The sequence below is a fragment of the Polypterus senegalus genome, chromosome 1, assembly GCF_016835505.1.
Source record: "Polypterus senegalus isolate Bchr_013 chromosome 1, ASM1683550v1, whole genome shotgun sequence".
In the NCBI taxonomy this organism is placed as follows: Eukaryota; Metazoa; Chordata; class Cladistia; order Polypteriformes; family Polypteridae; genus Polypterus; species Polypterus senegalus.
Window position 1 is genome coordinate 179,652,356 of NC_053154.1, and position 15,464 is coordinate 179,667,819.

At 36.1% G+C, this 15,464-nt stretch overlaps 1 long non-coding RNA gene across 1 annotated transcript in view; it reads left to right on the forward strand.

Moving 5' to 3' along the window:
- The window catches only part of LOC120535728, a 173,694-nt gene extending 161,168 nt beyond the window's left edge, over nucleotides 1-12,526 (forward strand). The window contains exon 3 of the long non-coding RNA XR_005634966.1: nucleotides 12,322-12,526. This is a non-coding gene — a long non-coding RNA (uncharacterized LOC120535728). The remainder of the gene's footprint in view (nucleotides 1-12,321) is intronic.
- Nucleotides 12,527-15,464: the final 2,938 nt, after the last annotated feature.

Sequence of the window (15,464 nt, forward strand, 5' to 3'; positions counted from 1 at the left end):
TAGGTGAGAGAATACTTTCTTTCTTTTTAATTTGTGATTTAAACCTTTATCATTCCAGCACACAAAGTTAACTGTTTGATTGTGGTGACATTGCTTCTGAAATTTTGTTGACATTTTGTAGTCTTAATTTAAGATAGTACATTATTACATAAGACAGCTTTGACCTTAATTTCCAATTTTTACAGGAGTTATTACCATAAGGCCTTGGATGCTACAATTATGAAGATTTAAAGGATAATTTACATTACGTAGGTAAGAAGCAGAATAACAAGAAGTTAAATGGTAAAAAGATATGAAAAGACGATAAATGGAAAAAAAATAATAACTCTATTTGATCCTGCTCAGATGGTGTAGGGATCTATTTTTCTTGCACTGTAAAGAGCATTTGTAGTTCTCTGGTTATATAACAGGTTCAAGATAGTAGATGGTAGGATATTCATGTCAAGACAGTGTTATCCAGAGGACTTCAGGATAAATAAAGTCAGGTCAAAACTTATATGGCTTTTGTTGTATTTCTGAGCATTTCTCTTGAATTTGCTAAGTTACAAATACTATATCAGTAGTGTATTTAAATAGTTTGAAAAGACATTAGAACTTACAAAGGATTGTTTTGATAAGTGGAAGCAGATGATTTAGTAGGACAAGATTTTTTCTGGTGACGAATGATAACGCAATGGTTACACTAGTTTTAACATTATGATTTATAGCACTACTTCAAAATGGTGACAAATATGTGGGATTTCATTGTTTTTCTTGATTTTGCTACCCATCTCTTTAGTCATATCTCAAGGGATTCCTCATCTAGGGTTGGTGAATCACCAAGGGTTGCTGAAGATGATGCTTGAGTGGTGTTGCCTGCTAATACAGATTTGTGATCCTAAAATTGTTCAAAGTGTTCCATCTGTTGCAAGATTTCAGTGTCATATTCAGAAGGCTTCTTACTTGGTAATGGAGAGCAATGTGTCCATTTTTTCTGGGTTTTTACAAAATCTTTGTCATCTACAGGAAACCTGACTTATTATGGCAATCTGTAAAACTTTGCATCATCTTATCTTTCTCCAGCCATTATTTGTTCTTCACAAGCCAATTCTTCTTCTGGGCCTCTACTAGGAGGTGCTACTGTTCTGTGTTGACACTTTGTCAAGTGGTTTGGAGGGACTTGGATTTCTGTATTGCTGGTTTTAGTGTGAGGGGTAGGTAATAGTTTCAGTGCATGTTTCTTGAATCGTGAATGATAAAGTGCTCTTCTGCTGTTCAGCATTAGTCTCAGTGAGGCAGTGCAATAACAACATATGTTTTAAAGGGCAGAATGGTGACTCTGAGGCTAAGGGTATTTGCTAGTATCTAGAAGGTTGCTGGTTCAAATTCTGTTGTTGCCAGAAGAGATGCTTGAACAGGGATCTTAACCTGAAAATTGCTCCAGGGGTGCAGTACAATAGCTAACCATGTGTACTGGCCTCGTTCCGTCATGCAAAAAGACACTTTCCCCCAGGACTGATATAGAGTACCAGTTACCAAAATAAACTTGGAATTTAATGTAACCAATTAAACCTATTTTGTAAATAACTTATTCATTGCCTTATTGAAAGATTATGGCATGGAAGGATTTAGAATCCAAATTCCTTAAGTACTGTGTTTTGTTGCTGAACTATTTTCACTAAGTTTCAAATCCTAGCTGGGCCTCTCTTTTACTGAAAATGAGCCACCTGGGATATCTAGAAATGGAAACTGGAACAGCTGGTTACTGTACAGTAATTCTTTGAAATCCTGTAACATGGTCCTCAAAACCAGATTTGTCTGACTAAATATATAATATCTTCACCCTAATTTGGATAGATTAAATTATGCATTATAGCATGAGAGACTAAAATGTTTAAGAATAGCTTCTTTAATCTGGTTAACCATTTAAAAGCACAGAGGAAACTAGTTATTATATTTCCACCAAACACGCTAAGACTTTTTGTTATTTTCTTTTCAAATTCCTGGGTGCAAATGATGGTCTTTGCTACTTATCAGCAAATGAAATGAGTAAAAGACTTTTTGATTGTATTTTAAAGCATTCGAATGAAGAACTTCTACAGTATATTGCTGATTGTCATATTTGTTTTACAAATCTAATTAGCTTTCCCGCCAGCTCTAGATAACCTCCTCTGGCATTAAAAGCCTACTTTGATTTGCTATGTTTATTATCTGGTCACCTTTAAATTAAATTTTATATTATTTTCTAAATAACAAAGCCTTATATTTTAATGCTAAATAAAACATGACTAAAATATAATCATAATGTACCCTTAATAAAAGTGTTCCATATTTGAAATATGCTACCCATACAATCTCAGAATAGCAGGCTGAAATAGAAGATTAGTTTCATTTACAGAAACATCTTCAGTGCAACAAAGATCTCCTGAAAAACGTGTTTTAAGCTACTGACTTTCCATCTTTCTAAAGGAACTTCATATGCTTTGTGCTTTAGTCTATCACCCTCCCGTGCCCAATAAATCATTCATGTCAGAATTCTCCAAATTCCTTTGTATGTCAGTAGTGAAATATATCAGAGTACTTACTCTTGGGGATTTTAATTTACATATTGACAATGCATCATATTTCAAGGTTAATAAATTTAAAGAGTTTTAGATTCCTTTGATTTCAAACAACATGCATTAGTACAAACATGGACCAAAGGTCACATTCTAGACTTGATTATGTCTTAAGGGCATTATATTAGCGTGTATTAAAGGACCACTGCATTCTTGTAATTTATAAGAACATGAAAAGAACAGTTACAAAACATTGTTTATACTTCCTCTGCTACAGCCAAGTTTTCTAACTACAATACTATGCCTGAATTCTATAAATATTTGTGCATTTCAGACGTAAATAAAAAATGAATCTGGAGTAACTATATAGGTTTGAAGTTTAAACACAACCATTACCACATATGATTTGAATGGAGGACAAAAAAAAATACAAGCACTATGATATTTTAGAACATCTTTAATGTTATATTAAAGCATTATGATGCTTCTGGTTAAAATGTCTAGGTGCAAAACATTTCTTGCAATGATTTGAAAGAAACAATGAACTGTGTTAGGTTAAATATAGCATAAAAACTGGGAACTTTTTAATGCAGAGAATACAAAATTGTTTCACAGATGAAGTTACTGCATATGTTAATAAATATATTTTTTTAAGTTTCAGCACTCTGTAAAGTAATAAAAGAAAAATAGTCTTTCGTCAATACTGTCATGAAAATGTTTATAGCCAATTCTTTACTAAAATAAGCTAACCTATATATTAAGCAAACCCTTTTAAGCAGTTATGCACCAATCATTAGCAGAATCACTGACATCTTTTTAAACATTCAGACAACTTTTTATAAAAATGACTTTCAAGTTGTTATCAGGCTTTTTAGGCATATTACAGAACATGCTCTGCTCTCTTCAATGTACAGTAAGTAATAATATATGTTTAATGTAGCCTTAAATTAATTTTGCCCTATAGTTAGTGCTGCTCTTCATACACTAGCATAAAACATTTTATTACAAATGATCAACTGTAAAAATCATAGTATTCACAACTTCAGATAGCAAAGAATAGATAGATAGATAGATAGATAGATAGTATTTAATTTGCCCCAAAGGCAGAATTTAGCTTTTTATAGAAGTTCAAGAAATATTAAAACAAACAACAACCCACTTCAAATTAAATCAATGATTACAAAAAAAGAAAAAAGCTTCTAAGAAGGCTAATAATAAGAGAATAGGCTATAGGTATAAAGGAGACCCAGTACCATTTCTTGACACATTTCTGTTGATCAACTTTTTGGCTAAAAGTAGTCAGTGTTAGTGTGTCAGAGAGAGGACGTGCAGCATTGTTCAGTATGGTCATCACTTTTCTCTTCATTCTCTCTCCTCTGCTACTACGTCTTGAGTGTGTGTCACATAATTTGAGTGTACCTTCTTAATCAGTGTGTTGTTTGTGTGGGCCTCCTACAGAAATGTTAACAGCCTAGCACACTACAGTGTAGAAAATCACACTTGTTATCACAGGGTTATAGGAACATGTAAAGGATGTCACTACCAACATTAAACAAACACACTCTCCTTAGAAACAACAGTCTGCCCTTTTGAACCAGTTACTAGACCAGTCCAGCCTGTCATTGCTGTGGAACCTCAACTACTTATAGCAGTGCACCACCTCTACGTTGACTTCCTGAATAGTGACTGGCTAAAGAGGCTCTTATGTGAAAGATGATCCTCCATAAAATTAAAAGAATAATGTGCTTAAAGCAAAATACATTAATTACTTAAATCTATTTAGGTGCCTTGGAAGTGTTTTCTTAATTTCACTGTTAGAGTAAGGTGATACTTTCTTCATTTTAATATGAAATTATATTTATTTCTATAGAAATTGGCAGCTCATGGTCAAGAGAATAGAAGATCTTTTACAAGGGTATTTGGTGTCACTAAATGACAGGCTTCTAACATATAACAAGACCAAAGACAAACAACTCTTCTTTAAAAGGGACCCCCACTTACTTACGTCATTGTGGAAGTGGAAACTAACCAAGCACCCAAAAGGCTTGGGTTGCAAAAACACACACAACATATAGGCCTACTAGATCACTAGTTCATGTAAATAAATAACAGACCGAACTTTTTGTCCCAACAACACAGGAGCTTCCAAACAGACAAGCAAACTATTATTATTTAATAAATGGAGAATCAAAACTTGGTGCATTTGAGGTTAAATTAGTAAATAATTGTTTTATTATAAAAAAAAACTGTCTATCACAAAGTTTTTGATAATGTAAGCAAAAACAATTGTGGAAAAAAAGAGATCTTAGTATCTTAAGTACTCCTACACACCAAAGACATGAGGAAAAATAAAATTGAGACATTTTCTTTTATCTCATTCTTCTCAGATTTTTGGTTTACCCCAGTAGTCCCCGAAGTGTCTCCCCTCAAGTTCAGCAGAGATCTTTGCAAAATCACACAATGGGCTCAGATTCTCAATGAAATGTGCTCATTAATGTATGTTGAATGTTTGGTCATTTGTTTGTGGTAATAAAATGCTTTACTGTGTTTAAAAAACTTTAGCACTCACTTCTGAATAATATTATTAGTTGCTCTGCTCATTCTGGCCAAAAAGGCCCAAAGTGTGGCATAGCAGTTAAGACATTCGACTTCAAACACTGAAGTTGTGGGTTTAAATACCACTATTGGCACTGTGTGACCATGAGAGAGTCACTTCATCTGTCTGTGATCTAATTGGCAAAAAAAATGCAATCAATCTTATATGTTGTAAGTAACTTTAGATAAAGTCATCAGTCTGATGAAAAGTATGAAGTCTCGAAAGAGATTAAAATAAGACTAGAAAGAGAGCTTACAAAATATACCACGTACTTCAAACTAAATTCTCAATTTGGACTCCTTTTACCTCTGTTGTATTTCATGTCTCATATTGTATGTCTCCTTGTTAGAATAACATTAGAACACACTAGACGAAAATAGGCCATTCAGCCCAACAAAGCTCACCAGTCCTATACACTTATTTCTTTTAAAAAAAACATCAAGTCAAGTTTTGAAAGTCCCCAAAGTCTTTCTACCACACTACTTGGTTGCTTATTCCAAGTGTCTATCGTTCTTTGTGTAAAGAAAAACTTCCTAATGTTTGTGCGAAATTTACCCTTAACAAGTCTACAACTGTGTCCCCGTGTTCTAGATGAACTTATTTTAAAATAACAGTCTTGATTCACTATACTAATTCCCTTCATAATTTTAAACACTTCAATCATGTCACCTCTTAATCTTCTTTTGATTAAACTGTAAGGCTCAGCTCTTTTGTTGATGTTAATTCTTAAGTGAAGCATAAATGAGAATTTCTTTTAAGTCTAATGGCCATTAAAGTTCAACCTTAGAGCAGTACAATACTCCTTTGGGAATTATTTTTATAGAACATATTTCCAAGAAATTCATATTTCAAAATATTATTATTTTCTTAGAGACAGAAAATCCAATCCTGTGATGCTGATCTGGTTATGGTAATACAGATCATCAAAGTAAATGTAAAAAGAGCTGAACCTGGGTCCTGCTTTCACTGCTGAGTATGAAAAACAAACCCAATCCAGTAGAAAGAGAATTATCTTATTCAACTTATTCGAAGCTTTTTCGGGGGCTGTCCAAGGGCTGCAGGGATAGTGACATTAATAACACTTAGTAGCAGGTAATCACACTTTAATGTTATTGCTTTAAGAAATAACATTTCACATTGTTAGGATCTTTTGTGTAACAGAAATACATAATTAAACAAGCACCATATTTTGAGACAGGTTGTACAAAAAACTTTTTCTAATGCAATACCCCATGACTGATATACCTCCGATATAATTTCATGGGACTCTGTTTAGAATTTATTTAAATAGAATATATTTACTGTTTTTTTGCCGTTTAAAATAAATAGCACTATGGTAATGCAGAGGTCAACACAATAGAAAGCCAGAAAACACTAGTATGTGATGACTGTACTAAGTGCACCACTGCATTCCTAACTGATACTATAAAAGAATCCTGCAGGCTTTCAACAGGAAAAAAAGTTAGTTAAGAAAAAACTGTAAATTCCTTAGTGACTTTGTAGGAATGCAGCAGAAAGGGTTTCCTCAGCCCACTGCAGATGAAAGCAATTAGAAGTGAAAATTAAGGAAGCAATATATAAATAAATAAAATTCAGAATTTTTACATAGCAGATATTTCACATACCAGTGAGTCACAGTATCACTGTGCTCTAAAGTAGTACTAACTCAGTACTTCTGACAGCATGAAATTTAAACCTTATAGCTTACAGTCATTTAAATAACAGCTGTTACATAACTGTTGGAATGTATCTATGTATCTTGCAAATTAATTAATTTCAATTGATATCACATTTTTTCTCGTAGCTTAACTTCAAAACTCAAAGTCAAATAAGAACATTGGATGAGATTTTAAAATGCACATCTGATAATGGTTAATGCAGCTTTATACATTTCAGCTCCAGGATAGCAGGAAGAATGCTCATCACTGAGCAAGTAAAGCCTTACGAGGTAAACTAAATAATTACAAAATTCACATCAAATTAATTTTTAAACTTTTTAAAACTGCTTATTCCACTGAAAAATTTGCTTACTTATCCTCTGTTGATTAAAAGCAGAAAACATTTTAGAAACAAATGATTCCTTACATCAGCAGCTTGTGCCTGAGAACATGGAAGAATACTGCCAAACCTTTGTCAGTATAAAGACGTTCAATATCAAGTTTACTGGAGCATTCAAGATCTGTCATGTCTTATATATTATATATATATAAATTGTATGCGGTACTAAACAAAACTAAATCTTTCAATTGATGAGTGAGTAGACACACTGTCCACGTTTTGGGGACAATAGAAAAATGAAGCAATTTATCTCAGAAAGCATATTATGATTTAATTTAATCTATAACTATAATTTTTAACTTCTTAAGTTATCCTGTATCCCTTTGTGATTATCTTGAATTAATGTACCTACTTTAGTAAAAATGGTAAACAATGTAAAAGGCTCATATGGGTCAATTTTACACATGATTTTATGTGCAAATTACATAAAGAATTGTCAGAATATGTACTGAACATGGATACTATATTTCCTTAGAACATTAAAGTCTACATATTCCATAGAGTTGAATATCTTCTAACAACCGGCCTGAATTATCTGAGCTGGTGACTGCTCTTCCATTCCTGAGTCCTGGAAAAAGATCAGACTAGTCCACGTCAATACCGTATTGCACTTCCCAATAAGTTTTCCCATAGTAGCTTCCCCAAAACAGATACTAATACTGGTCTGCACCAAAATCTTACTATGCAGAAACATGAGTGTACTTTATAGGTTTAGGTGTGCTGAATCAATTTCTGAAATTGGAATTTGTCTACAGCAAGCTATTGAATTCAGAGAAAAAAACTGTTTTCAAAAATAAATTAAATTTGTTTTAGGGCAAAAGTACTTTTCAGTCTCAGAATAAGTTATGAAGTATATTTTGAGCTGAAAAGTAGCAGTCCTCCTTACTCTTAACATTAGTATTTGTATTTGCTACACATTTTTGTTCTCTCATTATTTTTTTTTTCTTTTCAAAATAGTAAGGAAGTTATATTTAGAAGAATGAAAATGTATGTTTTTATTGTCGAGAAGGAAGAAAGTTGTTATTTCGGTGTTTGTTTTACAGAAACATGCAACTTCAAGGTGATCCATCCATTGTCATGAAGAGATAATAAGAAAACAGTAAAAGAACTAACACCATACCTTTATTAAACAAAAACAAGGTGTATGCTACAATGTTCTTGGGAATGTAAAGGCAGAAAACTATGTGCAACTAAGTCAAGAAGTTTCTCTCTTCCTACCTGGCACATGGGTCCACCATATCTTTAAAACCCATTTCCTACACTTGTATTTGGATTTTTTCCCCCAAGAATATGAGAGTGCTCTGATGAACGTGTGGAGAGGTTCCACCAGCACATCACTTAAGTAGAGGGGCATTATAGTGGAAAATAGATTTAGTTTATGTTAGCAGACATCTGTTGGTCATTCAACCATGAACCACTTTCAGAGGATCATAAGAGAAAAAAACTACCAAGTGACTGCTTTTTGTAAGTAATAATATTTTTAAATAATTAAAGATATCATTTATAATTTGATCAATTTTAAATAATTTATTTAAATCTATATAATGTTTTTTTCTCTACAAGAGTAGTTTTTAAATTCAAACCTTCATCTCTCAAAATCTGGATTGATAGGGTAATTCTGTGACACTCAAATCTGTGAAGATTTGAGCAGAAAAAAATAAAGATAAGTGAATCTATATATGTAAAATTCTTTTTGCATTTGAAACAGAAATTACGTATGACCACGCGAAATGGAAATTACGTATGACCACAGAACATATTATAATACAGGAACTAATCACTTCGTTTGTGGACACCATTTTTATATTGCCTTTACGAATTGTTGTTTGTGTAAGAGTTATTTTACTGATATTAAAAAGAAGTAAACACAAACACACCGATCTATCCCATAAGAAGTGTGCCCCGCGTCACTCTCTCCCAGCCCTGTTCTCTGGACTCTAGCGCTGAGCTGTCCGCCACCAGGCGCATTTTAACAGAGAAGTTTTATTTCTTCGTCCACGTGACTGTCGCGGAAACTGCCATATTAAAACTTTTTTTTAATTGGCAGTAATTGGTAGTAGAAAAGATGAGGAAAACAGCTTTCCGTCTTCCTACTTTTTAACTGCAGCGAACTGTAAACATTGTGAAGACAACACCGCCTTCAGCGGCAAGAGGTTGTGAGACCAAAGTGGACGCTCGGAGAAGCGGAATGTCAGGCTGCTCTGCTGGATCAAGAGCTTCGCAGTTTCTGGTGGAGTCCTTTCTTCTCGCATTGTTTGTGACACTTCGAGTGCCGCGTCGGCTCCTGGGAGAGTATAAATCTTTGCGAATGAGTGTGATTGGCTTTGTAAATTGCGCTGCATGCCTACTTACTGTCCCTTAAGGTGAGTTCAGGTCACTAAAATCCCGCAACATTCAAGGTTGCTTTTGTGATTAATTCTTTTAAGAAGATGGAGGGTTTACATCTAAGAAGATGTACTGACCTGTTCATGTTAAGTTTTGGACTTAGGAATTGTTTGGACCTTCAGCCCGTTAAGCACGGAACGGCAGCGTCCACAGAATAATTTTTCTCTTAAATCACAGGCACGTAGTGCAATGATGTCAGGCAGAATTTTGGAGGATCACATAGAAAATGTAATTTCTATACCACAGCGGTCGTGTAGCGCCTTTCACAAGGGATCTGCTACCGAGAGATGATCCAAATACATTTAAGCTGCTATTAGTGCTACTTACCTGTTGTGTTATAGCCCCTTTAAAATGTACTTTACCCAAAAGCACTCCAGTACTGTTCAATGTATCTTTACTTCCCAAATGTTAATGTTTTACTGTTTAATAATTTATATATTACATTTTATTTTTTCCCTTGCACTCAGTGAGTGAAGCCACTGAGTAATCAGCTAGTATACTATAAAAAAAACATTAATATAAACACACAAATAACTCAATGAGCAGAATATTTAGAATGAAAAATTAGTTGACAATAAAGCAAATATGGATTCAGAAAATTTTCAAATACCAAACTTTTTGTTATATTACAGTATTATGCCAAAATCATTTCAGTTACTCTTACCCACACCAAGCAACTCTCAGTACACCAGAATGGCAAAGCAAAAATAGCATTGTATAAATTTTTGCAAATATTTCAAAAATATGACACTTGAAATTTAGCTAAAGTGCATCCCATTCTCTGCAGTGGGCTGGCGGCCTGCCTGGGGTTTGTTTCCTGCCTTGCACCCTGTGTTGGCTGGGATTGGCTCCAACAGACCCCTGTGACGTGTAGTTAGGATATAGCGGGTTGGTTCTTCTCATACCAGTGGCCCTAATTTTTACTTAAATCAATCAAGATATAAAGATAAAGTATAGAAATGTAATATTGATTAAAGTATAATAATACCATGCCACAGGTGGCTGGGGGCCCTGCCCGGCTGTGATGCTGATGTTGTGGATTGGGGAGAAAGAAGGGTCAGGGCATTAGCTCCCCAGGGTCGCTTGGTGGCAGCCCCCGGGGTTGCTGCGGTGCCACAGATTCCCACAGGGCTTCATGGAAGCCCTGTTGAGTTCTGTGGATGCCACCAGGGGGAGCTGTGGAAGTTGCAGATCCAGACTACATGCTACATTGGGCTTTCACCACACCTGGAAGTGATTCCAGACCTGGCTAATAAGTCACCTGGAGCATTCCCAGGAACAGAATAAAAGGAGCCAGCTGCCACTACTCTGGGAGCCAGAGTCAGGAGGAGGTGGACGAAGTTTGTCAATGAGGAGTGGGGGAAGAGAGAGATAGAGAGAGTGAGAAGGAAGAAGAAGGAAAGGACTATATTTATTTGTTAATCTGGTGCTGGTTAATCTGGTTAATCGGTACTGTGCTGCTGTGGGGAGCAAGAGAAAAATGCTTCCCCACATATAATAAATGTGTGTGGTGTTGCAAAACTTGTGACTGATGTATGCTTGTGTCAGATCAGGGTGGCTGGAGATCACCCATCTGGCCAACCAATAGATGAAACGTATAACATAAAATAAACAGCAAAAGTCTGGAAAATCAAAATTGTCAAGGGTGGATGTTGTCCTGTGCAGCTTTTTATTTAGAATCAAGGTAATGTATTAGTTACGTTAGTCAACATTCAGACAAAATGGTCTCAGTTTCTCTTTCTTTCTGGCATGTCCTGGGGCCTCATGTATAAACGGTGTGTACGCACAGAAATGTTGCATAAGAACGTTTCCACGTTCAAAATGCGATGTATAAAACTTATACTTGGCCTAAACCCACTCACTTTTACATGGTACCTCATACCCTGTCGTACGCAAGTTCTCCGCTCAATTTTGCAGACTGGCGGCACCCAGCGTCAAAGCAGTGCTACTGTTCCTGTGTGGTTAACCTATTCTTAGATCCACATCCACAATGGCAGCTTTATCAAGTACACTGAAATTAATCGCATATCATTCATAAATTTAAGGCACCTGATTGTAATCAACCTGTAACAATATAATGGTGCACAGAATGGCCAAACTATTCCACTGGCATGGCTGCTTAGTGTTGCTAGAGGACCTCGCAAATGGAAGGATTAGAAGAGAGCACGTATTCTGAGATCATACTGATTTCTTGGCACATGATGATGACTGGCTTCTAAGTTGGTTTAGATTTCCAAGAGCGATCCACTTGGAGCTGTGTGGTGAACTGGCTGACCGATCCGGTATTTCTCAGTCATCACTGAGTCATGCCATGCCAGCAGTATGGGATAGTATTATCCGCTTGTCAAGCAGATATATAAGATTTCTGTATACTACGGTTGAACAGGCAAACATCAAAGCGCAATTTGCAGCAATGTCCGGTTTTCCCAATGAGCAGTCGACAGCACACACATTGCTATAAAGGCACCTTCACAGAATTAATTTGTTTATGTAAATAGAAAGCATTTTCACTCTATTAATGTGCAGATCATCAGTGATGTGAAAAGGCGCCTCACTAATGTTGTTGCAAGATGGTCTGGCTCAACTAATGATTCATTCATCCTGAGACATAGTAGTGTGGGGAACAAACTTAAAAATGGTGCTGTGCATGATGGCTGGCTTCTCGGTAAGATAAGACATTTATTACTTTTTTGGTTACAGTTGTACGTTATCTGTATGATGTAACCATATAACACGATTATTCAGGTGACAGTGGGCATAGGCGAGCAGAAGCAGAGAGCGGATTGGCGAGCAGAATCAGAGAGCGGATCGGCGAGTGGAAGCAGAGAGCGGATCGGTGAGCGGAAGCAGAGAGCAGCGGTATCTGCCACAGGCACATAGCCCTTCGCAAGCACCCAAGCAAGTTCACCTGAGGTAAATCCGGCAGCTGACCAGTAGAAATAATCTGGCAGTGAGAAATTAAAGTCGATCGCTCAGCGGGTGGTGGAAACTTAAACCCGACGGTCTCTTAGTGATTGAGCTGAACACGGAAAGCGCCGAAGCACCTATAAAACGGCAAAGATGACTTCAACACTTAACGTAAGTTCTATCTGCTCTCTGCCCGTCGAGGGCACGTTTATATGTTGTGTGTCCTGCAGTATGTACAGTTCAGTGTGGATAGCTTCACCTGCCAAAAGTGTTTAGTTAATTTAGATTTGGTCGGGAAGATACGCGAATTCGAGGACCGCGTTAGGAATCTGATAGCGATTAGGCAAACCGAAAATTGGATCGACTCGGTTTGTTTAGACAATTCGGCTACTTCTGATTCGGCTTCAGTCTCCCCAGGTCCCACTGTAGTCAGTGTGCGGCTGAAATCAGCAGCAACAATTCAGCCACAGGGCGAGTGGGTAACAGTAACACGGGGTCTAAGAATCCAAAATGTAGTCCCCAGCACCCAGGTCACCAATTGGACCCAGAACAGGTTCTCAGCTCTCCGCGCCTGTGGAAACTGAGAATAATAAAGTGCTCATAATTGGCGATTCCATAGTGCGGAATGTTAGAATTCCAAACTATGTTAAACCAGCAGTTAATGTTAAGTGCCTTGCAGGGGCCAAGATTTCTGGCATAAAGGCCGCATTGGACCGTGTTGCCGACATGAAGTATCTACCTTATTGCTGCATGTCGGCACTAATGATATTTATTTACAGCAATCTGAGGTATTAAAGCGGAACTTCATCTCTCTATGCACCAAAGCTAAAACAAAATGTCGGAATTTAATTGTATCTGGTCCCTTACCAAGATTATATAGAGGGATGTGATTTATAGCAGATTGCATTCCTTTCACTGCTGGCTAGAAACCTGGTGTGCAAATAAAAGCATAGCATTTGTGAACAATTGGGATGATTTTTGGGAAAGGCCTGGATTTTTCAGAAGAGATGGTCTTCATCCTAACTGGAGGGATCTTATGTATTATCCCAAAATATGGCAGCAAAACTGCCTGGTTGACTGATTAGAGCACCATCCAGGCCGCAGTCATGTGATCTTAAATCACAGGCTGTTGTTTATCCCACCTGTTATTTTCCTGAAGCTGTTACCCATAATCCCTGTTGTGGGGCATCCAGTAAATTTAGTCTTGATACAAACCATAAATTAATTGATAACCAAAAATAAGGTGTATAATTAGACCAAGGGATAAAACCAGACACTCCACCAGGGGCATCTGTAATAGAAATTTAATTCAAATTAAAACAAAAATATATCAGCAGTTCAGAAAGAACCATGCAGTTTTAAATGCTGTTTATTGAACATTCGCTCTCTTGGCACTAAAGCTGTTTTGGTAAATGATATATATTAAGTACAAAATCTGATCTGTGTCTTCTTACTGAAACCTGGCTTAGTAAATGTGACACTGTTCCCTAGCTGAGGCGTCACCAGATGGATACTGTTCCTTCATAAGTCTAGAGATTCTGGTCGAGGAGGAGGCCTTGGAATAATTCATTGTAACAAAATGCAAATCACTCCTAAAAATTTAGGCAACTTTACATCCTTTGAGGCATTCATTTTAAATATTAAAACAGATTCCAACACAATTATAGTGCTAGTCTACAGACCACCAGGGCCATATTCATTGTTCATGACTGAATTTAGCAACCTTCTGTCTGATTTGGCTATAAATTATGATCACGTAGTTCTGATGGGGATTTTAATGTACACATTGATGTGGAAACTGACACTTTTAGCAAATGTTTTACTTATTTGTTAAATTCAGTAGGATTTTGTCAGATTGTCAAAGGTCCAACTCATAATCATAACCATACATTAGATTTAATTATAACTTACAAAGTTGAAATTCAAAATTTAAATATTACTCCATTAAATGTAGTTATTTCCGATCACTTCTTAATTACATTTGATTTAGTTCTGCCCATGCCAACACTCACAGATTAAAACAAAGACAGTGCGACATCTAGATTGTAATTCTGCTTCAAAATTTATAGATACCTTGAGTAAGTCGAGTGTAATTGTGGAAAACCATTTAGATCAGTTAACATCAAATGTAAACGTGGAAAACAATTTAGATCAGCTAACATCACATTATAATGTGACCTTGAGAGATGCTCTGGACACAGTGGCTCCCCTAAAACAAAAGTGATCAAAGCACATAGAAACTCTCCCTGGTTTAATGAAAATACTCGAGCTCTTAAATTAGAGTGTCGAAAACTGGAGCAGATGGAGAACAACAAAGCTACATGTCTTTCAAATTGCATGGACAGAGAGTGTTAATAAATATAAAAAGCCCTCTTTAAAGCTCGCTCAGAATACTATTCTACATTAATAGATAGCAATAATAAAAATCCTAGGGTACTTTTAGAGCAGTGGCTAAATTAACAAATGGGAATTCAGATCAACAGTGCAAAATACCAACAGATATTAGCAGTACAGACTTTATGAACTTCTTCAATGAGAAAATTAAAAATATAAGATCCCAGATCTCAGCATCACAGTACAAACCAAATACTAGCTTAGCAGACCCTGTCACATTGCATTCAGCACTTTAATAATTTTAATCCTGTAACTGAGCAGGAAGTCTTAACTTTAATTACTAAAATGAAGCCCACTACTTGTTCCATAGATCCAGTGCCAACAAAACTAGTAAAAGTGCAATGGATGTTCTTGCAGCCTATTCTAAACATTATCAATAGTTCATTACTGCATGGCACAGTACCTGATTGCACTAAAAGTGTCAGTCATTAAACCTTTACTTAAAAAGTCAGACCTAGACCCACACATACTAAATAACTATAGGCCTATTTCAAATTTACCATTTCTCTCTAAAATACTAGAAAAGTAGTCGCCAGTCAGCTTCAGTCACACCTTACGCATTACAATTTATTTGAGAAATTCCAGTC